Source organism: Nannospalax galili, unplaced genomic scaffold (assembly GCF_000622305.1).
Source record: "Nannospalax galili isolate Female #2095 unplaced genomic scaffold, S.galili_v1.0 scaffold454, whole genome shotgun sequence".
NCBI lineage: Eukaryota > Metazoa > Chordata > Mammalia > Rodentia > Spalacidae > Nannospalax > Nannospalax galili.
The window spans coordinates 689,117-702,016 of NW_008334929.1; positions in this window are offsets into that span (position 1 = coordinate 689,117).

A 12,900-nucleotide genomic window follows, 5' to 3' on the forward strand; every position below is an offset into this window, starting at 1 on the left:
TCTTGAGGAGTGAGTGTGCAAAGGAGAGGTCGGACATCTAGAGGGAGTGAGTGTGTAAAGGAGAGGTTGGACATCTTGAGGAGTGAGTGTGCAAAGGAGAGGTCGGACATCTAGAGGGAGTGAGTGTGCAAAGGAGAGGTCGGACGTCTAGAGCAGTGAGTTTGCAAAGGGGAGGGACGTCTAGAGCAGTGAGTGTGCAAAGGAGAGGTTGGACGTCTAGAGCAGTGAGTGTGTAAGGGAGAGGTTGGAACATAGACGACACCGTGTGCTTTCTGCCATGTGGAATCTAGATTTAGCCATGTATGTAACATGAAAACAAAATGGGATGATCTGTGGGGAGAAACAGGATTAGTGAGGGGGAATGGCTAGGGACAGTGGAGGGGACAAATAAAAGCAAGAGGCAATGATACAGACACCTGAGAATCTCATAATGAAGCTTATTTTGTATACTAACTAGAGAAACTAATGACAGGGAGGGGAATTACTATTTTTGCTCTGTGAATTCATGTAAAGAGTCACAGCTGAAGGACTACTAGGTATGAGCCATAGCACTTGAAGAAGGGTTTTGAGTAGCTAGTGTTAGATAATCATTATTTTTGGCCATTATAAGACTGTAATGCAAGTTTTGATATGATACTCTTGGATTGCTGTGTCAGGAAGAAGGCAGAGTTTGGCACTTTGTTAAAGTAAAATCAAGCGTTTCTTATATGTTTGGTGGCATAAGCCTGTTTTTAGTCACAGGTGTCCTCTGAAGTCTAAAAACAATTAGGAAATTTGGGATAGTTGGATCCAAGATGACGGACAGCATGCACATGAGGTCAGCTAGAATCTTCATAGAATTAACTGGGGAAAACTGAGTAACTAACAGCTACCGGAAGAGGTGGGTGACAGCTGAAAACCTCTAGTCTAATAGCAAAATATCCTAGGAAACTTTAAAAAAGCAGTACAGGAGAAATAAAGTCTGCCCTGGAGGGAGTGACATGGTTCGATAAAACAGTGAGTCTCAGAAATTGGTACTGTGCTGTCATTAACAGACATTTTAAAGTGATAAATGAGAGAGAAGGAGAACCAAAGTCATGTGTGGCAGCAGCCGAGGGAGGAGAGACACTGGGTAAAACCTCTCCTTTCAGCACTTAACCAGGGAAACAGTGAGGTAGCATTTTTAAGACCAGAGCTGCATCAAGACATTATTTTAAGACACTTGCTGAGTGGCAGCTTAGTGACCACATACCCCCTTCCCCCCCCTGGCCCCCCAGATCCTCCATGACCCAGACTCCTGGGAAGCTCAAAGCAAGTATCATGGGGCTGTCCACTGAAACCTGAGCTTCACAACACCTCTAGGCTAAGCAAACTTTGTATCACAGCTCTGCAATGTTCAGCAAGGTGTGATCCTGCTTGGAGACAGAGTCTGCAGGGGATGAGAGACACGGGTTCCAGGTGGTTTTTCCCAACATGGAAAAGACAGTCAAGGGAGGTGTGTGTCAATGTTCACAACTAGATTCCAGAAGGATCACAGGGAGGTGTGACCAGTATGTGTATCCAGATCCATAGACGAATTGCCCACTTACGATGCAGAGGACCATCCAGGGATGTGAAAAGTATCTAGGAAGGAATGCTGGGGTTGAGGCTGCCACCAACAATCAAGTGAGACATCATTCTGACTCCATACCTCATGGAGCTCTCTCCCTTTCACACACATCCCTCCTTCATTTAGCATTCAATATCAGCTCAGCACAGAGCTCTGTGCTGCTCTGTTCTCATCCTCTCCATCTTCTCTGTCTCTTCATTTTCTTCTTTGCTCCTTTAATCTTTCTTTTTTAAATTTCCTTTTGGTAGGTTTTCACAAGGAACATAAGCTGCCCTGGTTTGTGTGGGCTCTGTGTCTTGGCCTCCTAAGACCTGGAATCCTTTTAGAATATCTTCTTGTATCATTACCTTTCCTCATCCTACTTTTTAACCCAAACTAACTCATTCCCCTATTGTTTATGCCTATTTATTTTCTCTCCTTTGTCCCCATCCCATTTTCATGCCTTTCTTTGTTTTTGCTTTGTGAACACATTAGGTTTTACCAAGGCTGCCGTGTGGGCACGAGTGTGATGCTATCCACTGGAATATGAGCATTTTACCGTTGACTACCTCGCTGAAGGCAATGACTTCCCCTCTCTCCAGTACCCATGATTCCCAACAGCTCCCCTGGGCAGGGTGGGGCCCCTTGAGTTCCTCCCCCATGTGTAATGGAATCCTTAAGGGGTCAGTCTTGTGTAGATCCTATGCAAGTAATGTAGTTGCTGTGAGTTCATGAGTGCAATGGCCATGTCATGCCCATAAGACAGTTTCCTGGTCTTCCTCCCCATCCGCCAGCTCTTATACCTTTTCCTGTTCCTGAGCAATGATCTCCTGAGCCTTGGAAGGGGTGATGTGGGTGTCCCATTTATTAGGCTGAGTGCTCTACAGTTATTTGACTATCATTCGCTGCAAAGAGAAGCTTATTTTTTCTTCAATACTTTCATAATTTCATACATGTATATACTGAATTTGGGGAGTTTTTACCCCCTCACCCTCTCATCTCCCCTCTCACTCCGTCTGAAACTCTTCAACAAGTTCCTTCCTGCTTAGATACTTTTTGTTGTTGCTGGCCCACTGAGTTTAACAGTGGCTGCTTGAGTGAGTATGAGTGGGGGTTATTTACTGGAACAACATTATTAGGGGCTATAGCACTGAAGAAAATGATTCACTCTCCCCAACAGCACATCAACTGCCCACAGTCCCTTAGTAAGGGGTGGGACTGTATTTTTTTGAGATGGGGTCTTTCACTGAACCTGGAGCTCAGTGCTTAGGCAAAACCAGCAAAACCAGCTCCATGGATCTTCTGGTTTTCTTCTCTTCAGTGCTAGAATTACAGGCACATGCCATCATACCTGGCTTTTTAATGTGGGTGCTGGTCATCTGAACTCAGGTCCTCATGCTTGCGTAGCAGACACTTTACCGAGGCATCTCTTGAGCCCCTCTTTTTTTTTTTTTAAGATAAAAAAGTGAGTAAGCAGGAGGAAGACAGGGAGGGAAAGTTGGAGGGAAGGAAAGAGAGGAGGGTGGGCAAGAGAGGGAGAGAGAGAGATCTTCAAAAATGTAACTCATTTTTCTCTTCTATCATTTTTAGAAAGAAATGAACTTTTTTTTTCTTCTTTTAAAGCAAGAATCAGATTACAACAGTGACATCAAGTGGTTGCTTAGGACATATCATCTGGGACTTTGGGTTCAGTATTTAAGTGTCTTAAAGGTAAATACAGGTGGTAACTAATTGTGCCATTGGAACATGAGAGATTGCTCAGTGGTTAAGGGCACTTGCTGCTCTTCCAAGGACCTGGGTTTGGTTCCCAGAAGCCCACATGGCAGCTAACAATTGTCCATTACTCCAGTTCCAGGGGATCTGATGTCCCTTTTCTCACCCCCCACCATGGGGATTGCACAACATGGGTGCACCTGCATGAATTCAGGGAAGACACTCATACACATAAAGCAAAAATTAAGACTTAAATAAAGGTGTTATTTTTCTTCTTTTCTCCCATTAGTCAGGGAATGTTTTCTTTAGTTCTTTCTCACTAGAAATGTTAAAAGATGTGGGGCATGGTGGTGCACGCCTTTAATCCCAGCACTCGGGAGGGAAAGCAGGTGGATCTCTGTGAGTTTGAGGCCAGCCTGGGCTACATAATGAGTTCCAGGCCAGCTGGGGGGCTACAGGGAGAGCCTGTCTCAAAAAAAAGACCAAAAACAAAACCAAAAAAAACCCAAACCAAAATCTAACAAAAAACCAAAAATAAATGTTAAAAGAAGAAAAACAAAATTCAACCAAAGCTACCATGTGCTCTGTGGCATGCTTAAGCATTGTTTTTAGACCAGGTAGTTTCAGCAAAATGAAAGAAACCTTAAACTCTATATGCAAAAATTCAGACAATGGGGATGAAGCTGCCACTGTATTTAAAACAACATGAGATCTCAGCTCTCAGCCCAGCTTGGATCTCTGGGATCCTTCCCACCCCAGAGTTGCCACCCTGAGCTCCATCCCTGAGACTCTAGTACCTCTCCATCTTAGATTGAAGAATTCCCTAGGTCATGGGGGTTCTAACCCACCCAGGAAGGGCCGGGTGCCCCTCCGGCCTTGGAAGGGTGAGTTGTCAACTTTGGCTCTCAACCCAGCCTGGACCTCCAGGATTCTTCTCTGTCCCAGACCTCTGGTCTTGAACTCTGTCCCTGGGAGCATCCTGTGCCCCACCATTTGAGCATGTGTCTCATACCTGTGAGCTCCCACCTTAACCTATCAGTCAACCTGTTCACCTAGCAGCCCTCATTCCACCTTACTGATCTAGGATCCTGTACAGCCTGTCCTAGATTCTCAATTCAAAAGTTGCACCTATCTCTAGCTGAACTAAGACCACTTCTTTCACCTCAGTTGTACATCAACTGAATCAAAATTCATTAAAGAGAATATCTGAAGAAAAGCCAACATGAAAGACAACTTGAAATAAGAAACTCAGGAACTGAAAAAAAATCTTAGAGGAAATAAGTCAAAAAGAAGTGGAGGAAATGGTCAGAGAACATCAGATGTTGAAGACAAACTTGGGAAAATGGATCACTCAACCAAAGAAAATATCAAATCTAAGATAACCCAGGAAGGAATATGCAAGACTTGCAGGACACTGTAAAAAGCCCAAACCCATGAATCATAGGCATAGAAAAAAGAGAAGAAACCCATGTCAAAGACAGAGAAAATATTTTCCAAAAAATAATAGAAGAAAATTTCCTAAACCTAGGGAAAGAGATACATATCAAGGTACAAGAAGTATACCAAACACCAAGTAGACAGAACCTGAAAAGAAACTATTCCTGTCATATAATAGTCAAAGGACTAAATGTAAAGAAAAAAAAAAAGAACAACAACAAGATATTGAAAACTGTGAGAAAGATCAAGTCACATATAAAGTCAGGCCCATCATGATAACAGCTGACTTTTCAATGGGGGCTATGAAAGTTAGAAGGCTATGGGCCAATGTCATAAAAGTCATGAAAGAACACAGATTCCAGCCAAGACTATTACACCCAGCAAAACGATCATTTGGAATTGGAGAAAGAAAAAAATTTTCCTTGATAAAAACAGATTTAAGGAATTTATGTCCACAAAACTAGCTTTACATAGAACACTTGGCTCAGAAGAGAAGATTAAACACTCTCAAAGGGGCACAAAGAATAAATAAATTATAAAGAACAGTCATCCAGAAGAGGTCTAAGAAAGTAGTACTAAAGCACTACCATAACTTGAATTAATAAACATTGGTCAAAAAACCCCTTAATATTAATCATCTGAACTTCCCAGTAAAAAGACACAGACTAACCAACTGGATTAGAAAGCAGAAGCCAACAATTGACAAATGGGATCATATGAAACTAAAAAGCTTCTGTACATTAAAGGATACCATCATTTGAGTGAAGAGTCAAGCTAACAGAATGGGAAAAAGTCTTTACCAGTATACTTCTGACAGAAGGTTATTATCTGGAATATACAAAGGACTCAAAAACTAAATATAAAAAACCCAAAACACCAAACAACTCAATTAAAAACAAGGGCAAGGAGCTGAACAGGGTGTTCTCTAAAGATGAAACACAATTTTCTGAGAAATACCTAAAAAATATTCAATACCTTTAGTCATCAGGAAAATACAGTTTAAAACCACTTTGAAATTTCATCTCACCCCACTCAGAATGGCTAAGATTTAAAAAAACAAACAATGACAAAGACTGGTGAGGGTGTCGAGAAGGGGGACTCTTATCCACTGCTGATGGCAGTGCAAACTGGTGCAGCCACTATGGAAATCAGTGTGGAGATTTTTCCAGAAGTTCAAGATTGATCTACTGTATGACCCAGTTATACTGCTCTTGGGCATGTACCCAAAAGACTCTATACCCTACCACAGAAATGCTGTTCATTCATGTTCACTGCTGCCCTTTTCATTATAGCCAGAAATTGGAAACAACTTAGGTAGCTACCAACTGATGAATGGATAAAGGTATGGTACATATACACAATTGAATATTATTCAACTATTAAAAAAAAGAAATTAGGAAATTCACAGGTAAATGGATGGAACTGGAAAACAATCATCCTGACTGAGGTAACCCAGACCCAGGAAGACAAACGTCACGTGTTCTCTCTCATAACTGAATGCTGGCTTTGAGATCTTAGATATGCATACTTCAATTTGAAAATTCTGAGAGGTCAAGAAATGAAAATGGGCCAGGGGTTGTGGGTGTGGGGGAGGCTTCCTGGAGTGACGGTAGAAGGCAGTGAATGAAAGGGGAAAGGGGAACTTAGACTAGGAAGGGCTACATAGGGTGGGAAGTTGGAGGCAGGACAGACGAGGGAGTATGTAGAGGCACAGGTAGCACTAAAGTCCTTTAGAAAAAGCCATATGGAAATCTACCACAATAAAGGATTCTTAAAACACATTATAAAAAGATTAAAAGGGGTTACCCTATCACTGGGGGACATTGTTCCTTTTAGCCATCATAGGCTAATGGAAAACAAAAACAAAAAACAAAACCTCTCAATGCCAGGAATGGACTCCCTCTCTAAAAGCTGTTGACCAGAGGTCCAATAGACCCCCAAACAGTATTGGCCATTGCCCCTGCTATTGATTATCCACCAGAACTTGATGGTAAGACCCTATTTCTGAAGAGGCTACATACATGAACTGTAGAACAAAAAAGGGGAAATCACGTTGGTGCTGATATTCATAGCACTGGAGGTGCGGTGCATGCTACTGGAAAGGAAAAATAAGCATCAACCTTACCCAACTGTGAATCCTTTGAACTACAACGACTATCTTGGGAAGATATGCCTACAATTGTGGCATGAATATTATGGGAGCAACCAACCATTCTCTAATTGGATTTAAAGTTCACTTCATAGGTTGGCGCCCATACTTGACATTGATAGCAGGCTTAGGAACCTGAGGCTAGACAGGTCACAGGGCATAGGGGAGAGGCTAATACTAGTTTTCTACTAAATGTGTTTGCATTAAACTGACTCCTGATAACTTTTGCTATAGATTAATGTATCTCTCAATGCTCACAAGAGAAGTTTCCTTACACAACAGATGGTGATTAACACGGAAACCCACAACTGGCCATTGTGCAGAGGACAAGAGGCTGCAGAGTGTTATTCCTGAATAGGGCACCTATATCAAACTTCTGCTTCCCAAGGCTCAGGAACCACTGTGGAAGAAGGGGCAGAAAGATTGTAATAGAGGTGGTGGATGGCTATAAGGAAACAGAGTTTTCCAGGCCTCTGGTCAATTACTCATATGAACTCACAGCAACAGTGACAGCATGCACAAGTCCCATGCATGTTCAAACCAGTCAAAATCCCAGCATAGATATGGGTAAGAAACTTCTACCCAACCGAAGGAACTCGCGGCAACCGATAGCTGTTATGAGGTGGAGAGACAGTCTCTTTCAAGAGGTAGGTTAACTAGGCTCCAGTGGATGGACTCACACTGAAGGAAATTTAGGGACTCAAATTAGACTCTATAGGCCTTATTATATATGTAAAATGGAGTACATTAAATTGAGTGGGGGCAACAAGAGGAGGCGTGGATAGGGAAGGGGATCTACATATCATCAAATTATATTCTATAAAAATTACAAAAATTCAATAAAAATAAAAATTAAACAACGTCTCATAACAGAGTGGACTGTAGACTTGACATGGCATGAACACTGTCACTTGAGGGTAAGAAAACTCAGTGAAGCTGCAAGGAAAGAACATTGGTTAGTTGGGATTTAGGCATCCCAAAGAATAGCGGTTTTCAAAATGTCATAGCTACAAAAAGTCTTCAAGGACTATGGATGTAGCTCAGTTGGTAGAGTGCTTGTCTAGCTTCAGGAAGTCCCGGGTTTGAGTCCCAGTACCACATAAAAATGGATATGGTGATACACACCTGTAATCCCAGTATTGTTGAGGTATAGGCAGCAGGATGGGAAATCCAGGGTCATTTGATGCTACATATCGAGTTTGAGCCCCCCAAATTAAATAAATAAATAAATAAATAAATAAAATAAGTAAATAAATAAAATAAGTAAATAAATAAATAATAAATCCAACAGATACAACAAAACAAAACAAAAAACTCATCAATACAAACTGTTGTAAAAGAGGATTGGCAGCACTGCATACAGGCCCCCTTGATTCCCTCATGGAAATCAACCTCCTATGGCAGACATGATGACTCGCACTGTAGGGTTTCTGATAAGATCTTCTATATTAGTTAGTTTTCCTGCTGTGATAAAATATCTGCCAGAAGCAACTCAAATGGAGGAGCTGAATTCGCCAGTTTTGTTACATAATGGTGAAAGCATAGTGGGGTGTGTGATAGTGCACGGACTTGAGCTTTAACCAGAAGCAGGTAAGGCCTTCAAGGCCTGCCCCTAGTGACCCACCTGTGCTAGCTAGACCATGGTCCCAAAGGTTCCACAACCTCTTCAAAGAGCACCACAGCTGGGGACTAGGTTTATGCGCATAAGCCTGTGGGGACATTTCACATTCAAACTGTAGCAGGTAGGACCAATCCTGACCATGCAGGCTCTTTTCTTGTGACCTAACCACCTTCAAAGACCCCACATTCTCATACCATCACTTTGGGGGTTAGGATTTCAATAAATGAATTTTGGGGGGACATAAACATTTACTTCATTGCATGTTTATTTTAACCACAAAATCAGGAATGCTTATTGAAAACTGTGTGTGGTGGTGCATGCCTGCATTGCTAGCTTTTGGAGACAGGAGAAACAAGAGCTCAAGGTGAGTTACATGAGACTCAATATTAATGCTTCAACCCTTAAGACAAGAAGAAGAATGTTTATGGATAAGCCCTGCTTTATGTAACCCAATAAGTAGTAAATCCAGTTTTATGAGAGAAATTGTTTCTCAGGATTTTTACTATTTAATAACATTTATTAAAGATTTCTTCTAAATGTGGCCTTACTGTACATAGTCTATCACCAAGCTTCTAAAAGTTTGATACACATTTTTAGGAAATGCACCAGTTGAGTAAGACACACCCAAATAATAAACAGAAGAAACAGAAGTTGCGTGATTGACGTGTAGACAAGAGAAGTCTCTTCAGCATCTCTGGCCTATAGCACTTTGATAGAGGAAGAACAGTTAATTATAAAGAAGAATAGATGACCTCGCATTACTCTCTGTCTCAGAGACCATCATTTCATAGGCAGAGCCAATGACTTGGCCAAAGACAATCTGTAGGCAGATTAGCCACTACTGCTGGGCATGGTAGTGCATGTCTTTAATCCCAGGACTCAGAGGCCAGCCTGGTCTACAGAGTAATGAGTTCTAGGCCATCTGGGGTCACACACACCTTATCTCAATGCCCCCTACCCCAAAACAAAATAAGCAAACAGACAAACAGATTAGCCACTACTGACAGGCCACCTAGTGGGAGTACTACAGAAGAAAGTTACCGAGTCACAGGAAACTTCGCTTTTCTCTGTTTCTCAAGAGTCATTTTACTAGTTGTTTTTAATTTTATGATTTATTTATTTATTTCATGTGTATGAGTGTTTTGCCTGCATGTATGTGCACCAAGGAGAGCACCATATAGTACCCAAGGAGACCAGAAGAGGATGCTGGGTTCTCTGGAACTGGAGTTATAGATGGTTGTGAGCTGCTATGTGGGTGCTGGAAACCAAACCTGGGTCCTCTACAAGAGCGGCTGGTGCTCTTAACTGCCGAGCCATCTCTCCAGCCCCATCATATCAGTAGTCTTTTGTTCATTGTCTGTCCTATGCGTCTAAAACCTAGAAATAAAAGGAGATATGCATTATTTTCAAACTGTAATTTTTTATTGCCTTTGATGTAGGGGAAATAAATGGTCCTTAAGTTAGTGTCTTAATGCTTATTAATCGTGTCACCAGCAGTGGGTAGATGCACTTTGAAAACTGTCAGGAGAAAAATGATATAAAAGCTATAAAACATCAGTTAGCTATTCTGGTAGGTGATGGACTCCTGCAGCAGACAACTTAATGATAAGAAAGAATAAACACAAGAGAACTTTTTGTGAGTTGTCCTCTATTTTTGAACTAAGTGCTCTAACATTTATGAATGACTAAGTTATGACACATCAATCTAGAATGTCTCTGCATTTCACATTCATATGTGAATAATCAAGAAGGATTAATGAGTATTTTTCTTTAGTTTCTGAGTAATAAAAAGGTTTTAGATGCGAAAAGAATACTTTCCCTTAAATAGAGCGTGTACCCAAATGGAAATAATGAAAACCTTATAAAGGACACAAATAAAAGGACTGAAATTTTACCCAATAAGGTGTTAAAATGAACAAAACTGTCTTCTTGGGCTATAGACTACGGCATAAAATTTATATCATAGCCAATAATAATTAACCTTTTGCTAGGTCATTCTATAGCACACAACCCTTCTGCATCCAAAGAGTATGTATTACACATCCACTAACCATGCAATGAAGCTGGGTGAGATGGGGGTAGAGGTGGAGAGAGGTTAGCTTAGTATTTTCTTTAGTAGTAAGTAGAAGTTGTCAAGTAAATAAAAGACATGATCAGAGTGGTCTTTGGGAAGCTTTAAGTAGTAGCAGTGTGTTCTTCATCCATAGAGGGAAGAGGAGATCCTTAAATGTGACTGCTAAAAATCAGAGAGGACAGAATTGATGAAGTTGACTTTTGTGAAGTATTACTCTATCTTCTTTGAAAGAAATCTAGAGTAAATGCACAAAGAGAGTAGTCTAATACATGTCAGTCATTTGTTGAGGGCATGAATCATTAATGATGATGACAATGGTGAGATCCAAGTCCTAACTGTGAGGTTCAGACCAAACTCATTTTTTCCCAATCATTCTTTTGTGTTTGCTAAAACTGTCCATGGCTCATGTGTCCCTCACCTTCTTAGAGGAACTCAAGCTCAAAATCTTGGTGCAATGTTTCATTGCTTCCTCCGCACTCTTCCCTTTTGTAGCCAGTTTCCAAGTTCTCTCCTTTTGCCTAGACAACAGCTGTGCCCTCCTTGGGGTTAGACTCATCACCGGGTCCTAGTTTGCTTTCAGTTTTTCTTATATGCTGACCACAATTTCATTTTATCTTAAATCATAGTTTTGATCAAATTTCTAATAGCTCTGTTCCTCACTCAGTTGATCAAATATTAGCTCATTGACTTCGCCATGTAAAACTTTCATGAACTCACAGTCAGTTTTAATTATTCCATGATACTCTCAGTTCTCATTCATCTGAACATACATCACTAAATACCAGATTAGTTGCTACTGAAGAAGCACAGGAAGGACTGGGTCTTGCGTCTCATGCTTGCCAGTCTGTGAGATCCTTGTGGGAATTAGAGAAATGCATCTTTTTTCTAGTTGACAAGAACATTTACTGACCTTGGTGGAGATATTTATGATGGCTTACACCTCAGTGGGGCTCTTTGGATACAGTGGGTTAGGCAATGACCATCCTATGCCACTATATGAAGGGGTCCTAAGTGTTGTTTGCTTTTAAGAAAATTGTGGTGCTGGAGAAGATGGCTCAGTGTTTCAGGGTGCCTGCTGCCCTTGCAGAGGACCCGAGTTTGGTTCCTAGCACCCATGTCAGATGCTTACAACTGCCTAGCACCCATGTCAGATGCTCCCAACAGTTCCAGAGGATCCAACACCCTCTTCTAGATTCCACAGGTATCTATTCTCATATGCACGCTTATACACACATACACACACAATTAAAATAAAAAAAATTCATAATATTTCATTAAATCAAGGAAGAAGAATAGTCAAGAGCATCAAGTGCTGCAGAGGCAAAAGAAAATAAAAAGACTACAGGTACTCTATAAAGCAATTAAAAGAGCCATCGGTGATTTTTTTGGGAGACAGGGCCCTATGTAAGCTGGTCTTGAACTTGTAATCCATTTGAATCTGCCTCTGAGAGCTGACATTTTTTTAAAAAACTGAAACAAAACATACCAAATATCAAAGCAAGCAAGCAAGCAAGAAAAAACAACAAACAAGTGAGAAAACTGAGTCACAAGAGCTTGCAGTACTTGACCACTCTCTAGGAGTATTATCTGATACTCTCTGTTTCTTCTGTTTTCACTGCTCCTAACCACTGAGCCATCTCTCCAGCCCATGGTTCTACCTCAGTCACTTCCCTGTGTCTCCTCCTCTTCTCCCCACCTTTCCCTCCATCTTTCTTGCTCCAAACTCTGGCAGGGTCTCAGTATGTAGTCTCAGTATGTAGTCCAGGTTGGCCTAGAACTCACAATCATACTACTAGGGACTACAGGCATGCACCTCCATGCCCAGCCATTCTTTGGATCTTCTAATTTTATTCCTTCAGACTCTCCTTGAAAAGTTGCTATTCCTATGGCGTATTTCATAAAAAAATAGCCATTATAGTTTATACTCTGTCTGAAACTATAATTATGGCTAGTAATCATTAAATAAATTTGCATGTTATGTGCTTTCATTCAGTTTGTTAGAGCTCAGTTTGATGTTTACCATGTTCAATTCTAATACCTCTTAGTACTCTCCCTCCCACCAGCACTAAAATATTGCTGCTTTGCCATCTTCTCTAAGTCCTCTTTCATTCGGTTTTCCTTTGAAGCATGACTGTGCGCTTGTGGCAGTGGTGAGTATAACGTGAATTACTTATAACTTTGCTTCCCAAAGCGACTTCCTGCTCCTGGTGGTTAGTTACAATGTAGCCCAAGCTACTTCCTCTTTCTTTTTACCTGAAGCTTGCTTTAGTTGAAAGACTGGGCAGGCAGCAATGAGTTGGCGGAGATTAGACCCTCTACCTTGGTACAAACCTGGTTCT